The sequence below is a fragment of the Pristiophorus japonicus genome, chromosome 6 (assembly GCF_044704955.1).
Source record: "Pristiophorus japonicus isolate sPriJap1 chromosome 6, sPriJap1.hap1, whole genome shotgun sequence".
Lineage (NCBI taxonomy): Eukaryota > Metazoa > Chordata > Chondrichthyes > Pristiophoridae > Pristiophorus > Pristiophorus japonicus.
This window is the reverse complement of record NC_091982.1, coordinates 256,833,681-256,848,567: the sequence shown is the minus strand read 5'-3', so window position 1 is coordinate 256,848,567 and position 14,887 is coordinate 256,833,681. Positions and strand designations below refer to the sequence as shown.

The 14,887-nt window shown below is 38.7% G+C and overlaps 1 protein-coding gene across 1 annotated transcript in view; it reads left to right on the top strand.

The window, feature by feature from the left end:
• Window positions 1-14,887, top strand: part of LOC139266054 (collagen alpha-5(IV) chain-like) — a 369,608-nt gene that overhangs the window by 71,721 nt on the left and 283,000 nt on the right. The gene's annotated exons all lie outside the window — the stretch shown is intronic.

Genomic DNA, 14,887 nt, shown 5'->3' with positions numbered 1-14,887 from the left:
GGGAAGTCTCACACCTGTTAGTGTACCCAGTTTAAATTACAGGGAAATCTCACACCTGTGAGTAGTATACCCATTGTAAATTAGAGGGAAATCACACACCTGTAAGTAGTATACACTGTGTAAATTACAGGGAAATCTCACACCTGCAAGTAGTATATCCAGTGTAAATTACAGGGAAATCTCACACCTGTGAGTAGTATACCCAGTTTAAATTACAGGGAAATCTCACACCTGTGAGTAGTATAGCCAGTGTAAATTACAGGGAAATCTCACACCTGTAAGCAGTATACCCAGTGACAATTACAGAGAAATCTCACACCTGTGAATAGTATACCCAGTGTAAATTACAGGGAAATCTCACACCTGTTAGTGTACCCAGTTTAAATTACAGGGAAATCTCACACCTGTGAGTAGTATACCCAGAATAAATTTCAGAGAAATCTCACACCTGTGAGTAGTATACCCAATGAAAATTATAGGGAAATCTCACACCTGTGAGTAGTATAGCCAGTGGAAATTATAGATAAATCTCACACCTGTGAATTGTATACCCAGTGTAAATTACAGGGAAATCTCACACCTGTGAGAAGTATACCCAGTGTAAATTACAGGGATATCTCACATCTGTGAGTAGTATACCCAGTGTAAATTACAGGAAAATCTCACACGTGTTAGTTTATCCTGTGTACATTATAGGGAAATCTCACATGTGTAAATATACCGAGTGTAAATTACACTGCAATCTCACATCTGTGAATTGTAAACACAGTGTACATGACAGGGAAATCTCACACCTGTGAATAATATACACAGTGTAAATTACAGGGAAATCTCACACCTGTTATTATACCCAGTGTAAATAATGGGGAAATCTCACACCTGTCAATAGTATACCCAGTGAAAATTATAGGGAAATCGCACACCTGTGAGAAGTATACCCAGTGTAAATTACAGAGAAACCTCACACCTGTGAGTAGTATACCCAGTGTAAATTACAGGGAAATCTCACACCTGTGAGTAGTATACCCAGTGTAAATTACAGGGAAATCTCACACCTGTGGGTAGTATACCCAGTGTAAATTACAGGGAAATCTCACACCTGTTAGTATACCCAGTGTAAATTACAGGGTAATCTCACACCTGTGAATAATATACACAGTGTAAATTACAGGGAAATCTCACACCTGTGAGTAGTATATCCAGTGTAAATTACAGGGCTATCAGACACCTGTTAGTAGCATACCCAGTGTAAATTACAGGGAAATCTCACACCTGTTAGTATACCCAGTGTAAATAATGGGGAAATCTCACACCTGTGAATTGTACACCCAGTGTAAATTACAGGGAAATCTCACAACTGTGATTAGTATACACAGTGTAAATTACAGGGAAATCACACACCTGTGAATAGTATACCCAGTGTAAATTACAGGGAAATCTCACACCTGTGAATAGTATACCCAGTGTAAATTACAGGGAAATCTCAGACTTGTGAATATTATACCCAGTGTAAATAACAGGGAAATCTCACACCTGTTAGTATACCCAGTGTAAATTACAGGGAAATCTCACACCTGTGAATAGTATACCCAGTGTAAATTACAGGGAAATCTCACACCTGTTAGTATACCCAGTGTAAATTACAGGGAAATCTCACACCTGTGAATAGTATACCCGGTATAAATTACAGGGAAATCTCACACCTGTTAGTATACCCAGTGTAAATTATAGGGACATCTCACACCTGTGAGTAGTATATCCAGTGTAAATTATAGAGAAATCTCACACCTGTGAATAGTATACACAGTATAAATTACAGGGAAATCTCACACCTGTTAGGATACCCAGTGTAAATTAGAGGGCAATCTCACACTTGTGAGTAGTGTTCACAGTGTAAATTATAGGAAAATCTCACACCTGTGAATAGAATACCGAGTGAAAATTACAGGGAAATCTCACACCTGTGAATAGTATACCCAGTGTAAATTACAGGGAAATCTCATACCTGTGAGTAGTATATCCAGTGCAAATTACAGGGAAATCTCACACCTGTCAGTATACCCAGTGTAAATAACAGGGAAATCTCACACCTGTGAGTAGTATACTCAGTGTAAATTACAGGAAATCTCACAACTGTGAGTATACCCAGTGAAAATTACAGGAAATTCCACACCTGTGAGTAGAATACACAGTGTAAATTAAAGGGAAATCTCACAGCTGTCAGTATACCCAGTGTAAATTACAGGGAAATCTCACAGTTGTCAGTATACCCAGTGTAAATTACAGGGAAATCTCACACCTGTGAGTAGTATACCCATTGTAAATTAGAGGGAAATCACACACCTGTAAGTAGTATACACTGTGTAAATTACAGGGAAATCTCACACCTGCAAGTAGTATATCCAGTGTAAATTACAGGGAAATCTCACACCTGTGAGTAGTATATGCAGTGCAAATTACAGGGAAATCTCACGCCTGTGAGTAGTATACCCAGTGTAAATTACAGGGAAATCTCACACCTGTTAGTATACACAGTGTAAATTACAGGGAAATCTCACAGCTGTCAGTATTACCCAGTGTAAATTACAGGGAAATCTCACAGCTGTCCGTATTCCCAGTGTAAATTACAAGAAATTTCACACCTGTGAGTATAATACCCTGTGTAAATTACAGGAAATCTCACACCTGTGAGTAGTATACCCAGTGTAAATTACAGGGAAATCTTACGCCTGTGAGTAGCGTACCCCGTGTAAATAATAGGGAATTCTCACACTTGTTAGTATACCCAGTGTAAATTACAGGGAAATCTCACACCTGTGAGTAGTATACCCAGTGTAAATTAGAGGGAAATCTCACACCTGTGAGCAGTATACCGAGCGTAAATTACAGGGAAATCTCACACCTGTTAGTCTACCCAGTATAAATTACAGGTAAATCTCACACCTGTTAGTAAAAGCCGTGTAAATTACAAGGAAATATCACACCTGTGAGTAGCATACCCAGTATAAATTACAGGGAAATCTCACACCTGTTAGTATACCCAGTGTAAATTACAGGGAAATCTCACACCTGTGAGTAGTATACCCATTGTAAATTAGAGGGAAATCACACACCTGTAAGTAGTATACACTGTGTAAATTACAGGGAAATCTCACACCTGCAAGTAGTATATCCAGTGTAAATTACAGGGAAATCTCACACCTGTGAGTAGTATACCCAGTTTAAATTACAGGGAAATCTCACACCTGTGAGTAGTATAGCCAGTGTAAATTACAGGGAAATCTCACACCTGTGAGCAGTATACCCAGTGACAATTACAGAGAAATCTCACACCTGTGAATAGTATACCCAGTGTAAATTACAGGGAAATCTCACACCTGTTAGTGTACCCAGTTTAAATTACAGGGAAATCTCACACCTGTGAGTAGTATACCCATTGTAAATTAGAGGGAAATCACACACCTGTAAGTAGTATACACTGTGTAAATTACAGGGAAATCTCACACCTGCAAGTAGTATATCCAGTGTAAATTACAGGGAAATCTCACACCTGTGAGTAGTATACCCAGTTTAAATTACAGGGAAATCTCACACCTGTGAGTAGTATAGCCAGTGTAAATTACAGGGAAATCTCACACCTGTAAGCAGTATACCCAGTGACAATTACAGAGAAATCTCACACCTGTGAATAGTATACCCAGTGTAAATTACAGGGAAATCTCACACCTGTTAGTGTACCCAGTTTAAATTACAGGGAAATCTCACACCTGTGAGTAGTATACCCAGAGTAAATTTCAGAGAAATCTCACACCTGTGAGTAGTATACCCAATGAAAATTATAGGGAAATCTCACACCTGTGAGTAGTATAGCCAGTGGAAATTATAGATAAATCTCACACCTGTGAATTGTATACCCAGTGTAAATTACAGGGAAATCTCACACCTGTGAGAAGTATACCCAGTGTAAATTACAGGGATATCTCACATCTGTGAGTAGTATACCCAGTGTAAATTACAGGAAAATCTCACACGTGTTAGTTTATCCTGTGTACATTATAGGGAAATCTCACATGTGTAAATATACCGAGTGTAAATTACACTGCAATCTCACATCTGTGAATTGTAAACACAGTGTACATGACAGGGAAATCTCACACCTGTGAATAATATACACAGTGTAAATTACAGGGAAATCTCACACCTGTTATTATACCCAGTGTAAATAATGGGGAAATCTCACACCTGTCAATAGTATACCCAGTGAAAATTATAGGGAAATCGCACACCTGTGAGAAGTATACCCAGTGTAAATTACAGAGAAACCTCACACCTGTGAGTAGTATACCCAGTGTAAATTACAGGGAAATCTCACACCTGTGAGTAGTATACCCAGTGTAAATTACAGGGAAATCTCACACCTGTGGGTAGTATACCCAGTGTAAATTACAGGGAAATCTCACACCTGTTAGTATACCCAGTGTAAATTACAGGGTAATCTCACACCTGTGAATAATATACACAGTGTAAATTACAGGGAAATCTCACACCTGTTATTATACCCAGTGTAAATTAGAGGGAAATCTCACACCTGTGAGTAGTATACCCAGTGAAAATTATCGGGAAATCTCACACCTGTGAACAGTTTACACAGTGTAAATTACAGGGAAATCTCACACCTGTGAGCAGTATACCCAGTGACAATTACAGAGAAATCTCACACCTATGAATAGTATACCCAGTGTAAATTACAGGGAAATCTCACACCTGTTAGTGTACCCAGTTTAAATTACAGGGAAATCTCACACCTGTGAGTAGTATAGCCAGTGTAAATTACAGGGAAATCTCACACCTGTGAGCAGTATACCCAGTGACAATTACAGAGAAATCTCACACCTGTGAATAGTATACCCAGTGTAAATTACAGGGAAATCTCACACCTGTTAGTGTACCCAGTTTAAATTACAGGGAAATCTCACACCTGTGAGTAGTATACCCAGAGTAAATTTCAGAGAAATCTCACACCTGTGAGTAGTATACCCAATGAAAATTATAGGGAAATCTCACACCTGTGAGTAGTATAGCCAGTGGAAATTATAGATAAATCTCACACCTGTGAATTGTATACCCAGTGTAAATTACAGGGAAATCTCACACCTGTGAGAAATATACCCAGTGTAAATTACAGGGATATCTCACATCTGTGAGTAGTATACCCAGTGTAAATTACAGGAAAATCTCACACGTGTTAGTTTATCCTGTGTACATTATAGGGAAATCTCACATGTGTAAATATACCGAGTGTAAATTACACTGCAATCTCACATCTGTGAATTGTAAACACAGTGTACATGACAGGGAAATCTCACACCTGTGAGAAGTATACCCAGTGTAAATTACAGAAAATCTCACACTTGTGAGTAGTATACCCAGTGTAAATTATAGAGAATTCTCACACCTGTTAGTATACCCAGTGTAAATTACAGGGAAATCTCACGCCTGTGAGTAGTACACCCAGTGTAAATTACAGGGAAATCTCACACCTGTTAGTGTACCCAGTTTGAATTACAGGGAAATCTCACACCTGTGAGTAATATACCCAGTGTAAATTATAGGGAAATCTCACACCTGTGAGCAGTATACCCAGTGTACATTACAGGGAAATCTCACACCTGTTAGTATACCCAGTGTAAATTACAGGTAAATCTTACACCTGTTAGTAAAACCAGTGTAAATTACAAGGAAATCTCACATTTGTGAGTAGTATACCCAGTGTAAATTATTGGGAAATCTCACACCTGTGAGTAGCATACCCAGTGTAAATTACAGGGAAATCACACACCTGTAAGTAGTATATCCAGTGTTAATTACTGGGAAATCTCACACCTGTGAGTGGTATACTCAGTGTAAATTACAGAAAATCACACAACTGTGAGTATACCCAGTGAAAATTACAGGAAATTTCACATCTGTGAGTAGTATACACAGTGTAAATTAAAGGGAAATCTCACAGCTGTCAGTATACACAGTGCAAATTACAGGGAAATCTCACAGCTGTCAGTATACCCAGTGTAAATTGCAGGGAAATCTAACATTTGTGAGTAGTATACACAGTGTAAATTACAGGGAAATCTCACACATATTAGCATACCCAGTGTAAATTACAGGGAAATCTCATAGCTGTCAGTATACCCAGTGTAAATTACAGGGAAATCTCACACCTGTGAGTAGTATACCCAGTGTAAATTAGAAGGAAATCTCACACCTGTAAGTAGTATACCCAGTGTAAATTACAGGGAAATCTCACACCTGTAAGTAGAAAACACAGTGTAAATTACAGGGAAATCTCACACCTGTAAGTAGTATATCCAGTGTTAATTACTGGGCAATCTCACACCTGTGAGTAGTATACCCAGTGTAAATTACAGGGAAATATCACACCTGTAAATAGTATACCCAATGTAAATTACAGGGAAATCTCACACCTGTGAGTACTATACCCAGTGTAAATTACAGGGAAATCTCACACTTGTGAGTTGTATACCCAGTGTAAATTATAGTGAAATCTCACAGCTGTCAGTATACCCAGTGTAAATTACAGGGAAATCTCACACCTGCTAGTATACCCAGTGTAAATTACAGGAAATTTCACACCTGTGAGTAGTATACCCTGTGTAAATTACAGGAAATCTCACACCTGTGAGTAGTATACCCAGTGTGAATTATAGAGAATTCTCACACCTGTTAGTATACCCAGTGTAAATTACAGGGAAATCTCACGCCTGTGAGTAGTATACCCAGTGTAAATTACAGGGAAATCTCACACCTGTTAGTGTACCCAGTTTGAATTACAGGGAAATTTCACACCTGTGAGGAGTATACCCAGTGTGAATTACAGGGAAATCTCACACCTGTTAGAATAACCAGTGTAAATTAATGGGCAATCTCACACCTGTTAGTAAAACCAGTGGAAATTACAAGGAAATCTCACACCTGTGAGTTGTATACCCAGTGACAATTATAGGTAAAATCTCACATCTGTGAGTTGTATACCCAGTGTAAATTACAGGGAAATCTCACAGCTGTCATTATACCCAGTGTAAATGACAGGGAAATCTCACACCTGTTAGTATACACAGTGTACATTACAGGGTAATCTCACAGCTGTTAGTATACACAGTGTAAATTACAGGGAAATCTCACAGCTGTCAGTATACCCAGTGTAAATTACAGGGAAATATCACACCTCTTAGTAAACCCAATGTAAATTACAGGGAAATCTCACAGCTGTCCGTATTCCCAGTGTAAATTACAGGAAATTTCACACCTGTGAGTAGTATACCCTGTGTAAATTACAGGAAATCTCACACCTGTGAGTAGTATACCCAGTGTAAATTACAGGGAAATCTCACAGCTGTCATTATACCCAGTGTAAATGACAGGGAAATCTCACACCTGTTAGTATACACAGTGTACATTACAGGGTAATCTCACAGCTGTTAGTATACACAGTGTAAATTACAGGGAAATCTCACAGCTGTCAGTATACCCAGTGTAAATTACAGGGAAATATCACACCTCTTAGTAAACCCAATGTAAATTACAGGGAAATCTCACAGCTGTCCGTATTCCCAGTGTAAATTACAGGAAATTTCACACCTGTGAGTAGTATACCCTGTGTAAATTACAGGAAATCTCACACCTGTGAGTAGTATACCCAGTGTAAATTACAGGGAAATCTCACACCTGTAAGCAGTATACCGAGTGTAAATTACAGAGAAATCTCACACCTGTTAGTCTACCCAGTGTAAATTACAGGTAAATCTCACACCTGTTAGTAAAAGCCGTGTAAATTACAAGGAAATATCACACCTGTGAGTAGCATACCCAGTGTAAATTACAGGGAAATCTCACACCTGTGAGTAGTATACACAGTGTAAATTACAGGGAAATCTCACACCTGTAAATAGTATACCCAGTGCAAATTACAGGAAATCTCACAACTGTGAGTATACCCAGTGAAAATTACAGGAAATTCCACACCTGTGAGTAGAATACACAGTGTAAATTAAAGGGAAATCTCACAGCTGTCAGTATACCCAGTGTAAATTACAGGGAAATCTCACAGCTGTCAGTATACCCAGTGTAAATTGCGGGGAAATCTAACACATGTGAGTAGTATACACAGTGTAAATTACAGGGAAATCTCACACATGTTAGCATACCCAGTGTAAATTACAGGGAAATCTCACAGCTGTCAGTATACCCAGTGTAAATTACAGGGAAATCTCACACCTGTGAGTAGTATACCCAGTGTAAATTAGAGGGAAATCTCACACCTGTAAGTAGTATACCCAGTGTAAATTACAGGGAAATCTCACACCTGTAAGTAGAAAACACAGTGTAAATTACAGGGAAATCTCACACCTGTAAGCAGTATAACCAGTGTTAATTACAGGGAAATCTCACACCTGTGAGTAGTATACCCAGTGTAAATTACAGGGAAATCTCACACCTGTAAATAGTATACCCAGTGCAAATTACAGGGAAATCTCACACCTGTGAGTAGTATACCCAGTGTAAATTACAGGGAAATCTCACACTTGTGAGTTGTATACCCAGTGTAAATTATAGCGAAATCTCACAGCTGTCAGTATACCCAGTGTAAATTACAGGGAAATCTCACACCTGCTAGTATACCCAGTGTAAATTACAGGAAATTTCACACCTGTGAGGAGTATACCCTGTGTAAATTACAGGAAATTTCACACCTGTGAGTAGTATACCCAGTGTGAATTATACAGAATTCTCACACCTGTTAGTATACCCAGTGTAAATTACAGGGAAATCTCACGCCTGTGAGTAGTATACCCAGTGTAAATTACAGGGAAATCTCACACCTGTTAGTGTACCCAGTTTGAATTGCAGGGAAATGTCACACCTGTGAGGAGTATACCCAGTGTAAATTACAGGGAAATCTCACACCTGTTAGTAAAACCAGTGTAAATTACAAGGAAATCTCACACCTGTGAGTAGTATACCCAGTGAAAATTATAGGGAAATCTCACATCTGTGAGAAGTATACCCAGTGTAAATTACAGGGAAATCTCACACCTGTAAGTAGTATACCCAGTGTAAATTACAGGGAAATCTCACACCTGTAGTAAAACCAGTGTAAATTACAAGGAAATCTCACACCTGTGAGTAGTATACCCAGTGAAAATTATAGGGAAATCTCACATCTGTGAGTTGTATACCCAGTGTAAATTACAGGGAAATCGCACAGCTGTCATTATACCCAGTGTACATTACAGGGAAATCTCACACCTGTTAGTATACACAGTGTAAATTACAGGGAAATCTCACAGCTGTCCGTATACCCAGTGTAAATTACAGGGAAATCTCACACCTGTAGTAAAACCAGTGTAAATTACAGGGAAATCTCACAGCTGTCCGTATTCCCAGTGTAAATTACAGGAAATTTCACACCTGTGAGTAGTATACCCTGTGTAAATTACAGGAAATCTCACACCTGTGAGTAGTATACCCAGTGTAAATTACAGGGAAATCTCACACCTGTGAGTAGTATACCGAGTGTAAATTATAGGGAAATCTCACACCTGTTAGTCTACCCAGTGTAAATTACAGGTAAATCTCACACCTGTTAGTAAAAGCCGTGTAAATTACAAGGAAATATCACACCTGTGAGTAGCATACCCAGTGTAAATTACAGGGAAATCTCACACCTGTTAGTATACCCAGTGTAAATTACAGGGAAATCTCACACCTGTGATAGTATACTCAGTGTAAATTACAGGAAATCTCACAACTGTGAGAATACCCAGTGAAAATTACAGGAAATTCCACACCTGTGAGTAGAATACACAGTGTAAATTAAAGGGAAATCTCACAGCTGTCAGTATACCCAGTGTAAATTACAGGGAAATCTCACAGCAGTCAGTATACCCAGTGTAAATTAGAGGGAAATCTCACACCTGTAAGTGGTATACACTGTGTAAATTAAAGGGAAATCTCACACCTGTAAGTAGTATACCCAGTTTAAATTACAGGGAAATCTCACACCTATGTGTAGTATACCCAGTGTAAATTACAAGGAAATCTCACACCTGTTAGTATACTCAGTGTAAATTACAGAGTATTCTCACACCTGTGAATAATATACACAGTGTAAATTACAGGGAAATCTCACACCTGTTAGTATACCCAGTGTAATTAATGGGGAAATCTCACACCTGTCAATAGTATACCCAGTGAAAATTATAGGGAAATCGCACACCTGTGAGAAGTATACCCAGTGTAAATTACAGGGAAATCTCACACCTCTTAGTAAACCCAGTGTAAAGTACAGGGAAATCTCACAGCTGTCCGTATTCCCAGTGTAAATTACAGGAAATTTCACACCTGTGAGTAGTATACCCTGTGTAAATTACAGGAAATCTCACACCTGTGAGTAGTATACCCAGTGTAAATTACAGGGAAATCTTACGCCTGTGAGTAGCATACACCGTGTTAATAATAGGGAATTCTCACACATGTTAGTATACCCAGTGTAAATTACAGGGAAATCTCACAACTGTGAGTAGTATACCCAGTGTAAATTACAGGGAAATCTCACACCTGTGAGCAGTATACCGAGTGTAAATTATAGGGAAATCTCACACCTGTTAGTCTACCCAGTGTAAATTATAGGGAAATCTCACACCTGTTAGTAAAAGCCGTGTAAATTACAAGGAAATATCACACCTGTGAGTAGCATACCCAGTGTAAATTACAGGGAAATCTCACACCTGTTAGTATACCCAGTGTAAATTACAGGGAAATCTCACACCTGTGATAGTATACTCAGTGTAAATTACAGGAAATCTCACAACTGTGAGTATACCCAGTGAAAATTACAGGAAATTCCACACCTGTCAGTAGAATACACAGTGTAAATTAAAGGGAAATCTCACAGCTGTCAGTATACCCAGTGTAAATTACAGGGAAATCTCACAGCTGTCAGTATACCCAGTGTAAATTAGAGGGAAATCTCACACCTGTAAGTGGTATACACTGTGTAAATTAAAGGGAAATCTCACACCTGTAAGTAGTATACACAGTGTAAATTACAGGGAAATCTCACACCTGTGAGTAGTATACCCAGTGTAAATTACAAGGAAATCTCACACCTGTTAGTATACTCAGTGTAAATTACAGAGTAATCTCACACCTGTGAATAATATACACAGTGTAAATTACAGGGAAATCTCACACCTGTTAGTATACCCAGTGTAAATAATGGGGAAATCTCACACCTGTCAATAGTATACCAAGTGAAAATTATAGGGAAATCGCACACCTGTGAGAAGTATACCCAGTGTAAATTACAGGGAAATCTCACACCTGTAAGTAGTATACCCAGTGTAAATTACAGGGAAATCTCACACCTGTGAGTAGTATACCCGGTGTAAATTACAGGGAAATCTCACACCTGTTAGTATACCCAGTGTAAATTACAGGGTAATCTCACGCCTGTGAATAATATACACGGTGTAAATTACAGGGAAATCTCACACCTGTTAGTACACCCAGTGTAAATAATAGGGAAATCTCACACCTGTCAATGTTATACCCAGTGAAAATTATAGGGAAAACTCACACCTGTGAGAAGTATACCCAGTGTAAATAACAGGGAAATCTCACACCTGTTAATATACCCAGTGTAAATTACAGGGTAATCTCACACCTGTGAATAATATACACAGTGTAAATTACAGGGAAATCTCACACCTGTTATTATACCCAGTGTAAATTAGAGGGAAATCTCACACCTGTGAGTAATATACACAGTGAAAATTATAGGGAAATCTCACACCTGTGAATAGTATACACAGTGTAAATTACAGGGAAATCTCACACCTGTGAGCAGTATACCCAGTGACAATTACAGAGAAATCTCACATCTGTGAATAGTATACCCAGTGTAAATTACAGGGAAATCTCACACCTGTTAGTGTACCTAGTTTAAATTACAGGGAAATCTCACACCTGTGAGTAGTACACCCAGAGTAAATTTCAGGGACATCTCACACCTGTGAGTAGTATACCCAATTAAAATTACAGGGAAATCTCACACCTGTGAGAAGTATAGCAATTGGAAATTATAGATAAATCTCACACCTGTGAATTGTCTACCCAGTGTAAATTACAGGGAAATCTCACACATGTTAGTATAGCCTGTGTACATTATAGGGAAATCTCACACCTATTAGTGTACCCAGTGTAAATTACAGGGAAATCTCACAGCTGTCATTATACCCAGTGTAAATGACAGGAAAATCTCACACCTGTTAGTATACACAGTGTAAATTACAGGGAAATCTCACAGCTGTCAATATACCCAGTGCAAATTACAGGGAAATCTCACACCTCTTAGTATACCCAGTGTAAATTACAGGGAAATCTCACAGCTGTCTGTATTCCCAGTGTAAATTACAGGAAATTTCACACCTGTGAGTAGTATACCCTGTGTAAATTACAGGAAATCTCACACCTGTGAGTAGTATACCCAGTGTAAATTACAGGGAAATCTTACGCCTGTGAGTAGCATACCCAGTGTAAATAATAGGGAATTCTCACACCTGTTAGTATACCCAGTGTAAATTACAGGGAAATCTCACACCTGTGAGTAGTATACCCAGTGTAAATTACAGGGAAATCTCACACCTGTGAGCAGTATACCCAGTGTAAATTACAGGGAAATCTCACACCTGTTAGTATACCCAGTGTAAATTACAGGGAAATCTCACACCTGTTAGTAAAACCAGTGTAAATTACAAGGAAATCTCACACCTGTGAGTAGCATACCCAGTGTAAATTACAGGGAAATCTCACACCTGTTAGTATACCCAGTGTAAATTACAGGAAAATCTCACACCTGTGAGTAGTATACTCAGTGTAAATTACAGGAAATCTCACAACTGTGAGTATACCCAGTGAAAATTACAGGAAATTCCACACCTGTGAGTAGAATACACAGTGTAAATTAAAGGGAAATCTCACAGCTGTCAGTATACCCAGTGTAAATGACAGGGAAATCTCACAGCTGTCAGTATACCCAGTGTAAATTACAGGGAAATCTCACAACTGTGAGTAGTATACCCAGTGTAAATTAGAGGGAAATCACACACCTGTAAGTAGTATACACTGTGTAAATTACAAGGAAATCTCACACCTGTAAGTAGTATATCCAGTGTAAATTACAGGGAGATCTCACACCTGTGAGTAGTATACACTGTGTAAATTACAGGGAAATCTCACACATGTAAGTAGTATACCCAGTGTAAATTACAGGGAAATCTCACACCTGTGAGTATACTCAGTGAAAATTACAGGAAATTTCACACGTGTGAGTAGTATACACAGTGTAAGTTAAAGGGAAATCTCACAGCTGTCAGTATACCCAGTGTAAATTACAGGGAAATCTCACAGCTGTCAGTATACCCAGTGTAAATTGCAGGGAAATCTAACACTTGTGAGTAGTATACCCAGTCTAAATTACAGGGAAATCTCACACCTGTGAGTAGTATACCCAGTGTAATTTACAGGGAAATCTCACACCTGTGAGTAGTATACCCAGTTTAAATTACAGGGAAATCTGACACCTGTGAGAAGTATACACGGTGTAAATTACAGGGAAATCTCACAGCTGTCAGTATACCCAGTGTAAATTACAGGGACATCTCACAGCTGTCAGTATACCCAGTGTAAATTATAGGGAAATCTCACACCTGTGCGTAGTATACCCAGTGTAAGTTACAGGAAAATCTCACACCTGTGAATAGTATACACAGTGTAAATTACAGGGAAATCTCACAACTGTGAGTAGTATAGCCAGTGTAAATTACAGGGAAATCTCACACCTGTGAGCAGTATACCCAGTGACAATTACAGAGAAATCTCACACCTGTGAATAGTATACCCAGTGTAAATGACAGGAATTCTCACACTTGTGAGTAGTATACACAGTGTAAATTACAGAGAAATCTCACAGCTGTCAGTATTCCCAGTGTAAATTACAGGGAAATCTCACAGCTGTTAGTATACCCAGTGTAAATTACAGGGAAATCTCACAGCTGTCAGTATACCCAGTCTAACTTACAGAAAATCTCACACTTGTGAGTAGTATACCCTGTGTAAATTACAGGAAATCTCAAACCTGTGAGTAGTACACCCAGTGTAAATTATAGAGAATTCTCACACCTGTTAGTATACCCTGTGTAAATTACAGGGAAATCTCACACCTGTGAGTAGTATACCCAGTGGAAATTACAGGGAAATCTCACACCTGTTAGTATACCCAGTGTAAATGACAGGGAAATCTCACACCTGTGAGTAGTATACCCAGTGTAAATTACAGGGTAATCTCACACCTGTGAATAATATACACAGTGTAAATTACAGGGATATCTCACACCTGTGAGTAGTATACCCAGTGTAAATTACAGGGTAATCTCACACCTGTGAATAATATACACAGTGTAAATTACAGGGATATCTCACACCTGTGAGTAGTATACCCAGTGTAAATTACAGGGAAATCTCACACCTGTAAGTAGTATACCCAGTGTAAATTACAGGGAAATCTCACACCTGTAAGTAGTATACACAGTGTAAATTAAAGTGAAATCTCACACCTGTAAATAGTATACCCAGTGTAAATTACAGGGAAATCTCACAATTGTGAGTTGTATACCCAGTTTAACTTAGAGGGAAATCTCACAGCTGTCAGTATACCCAGCGTAAATTACAGGGACATCTCACAGCTGTCAGTATACCCAGTGTAAATTATAGGGAAATCTCACACCTGTGCGTAGTATACCCAGTGTAA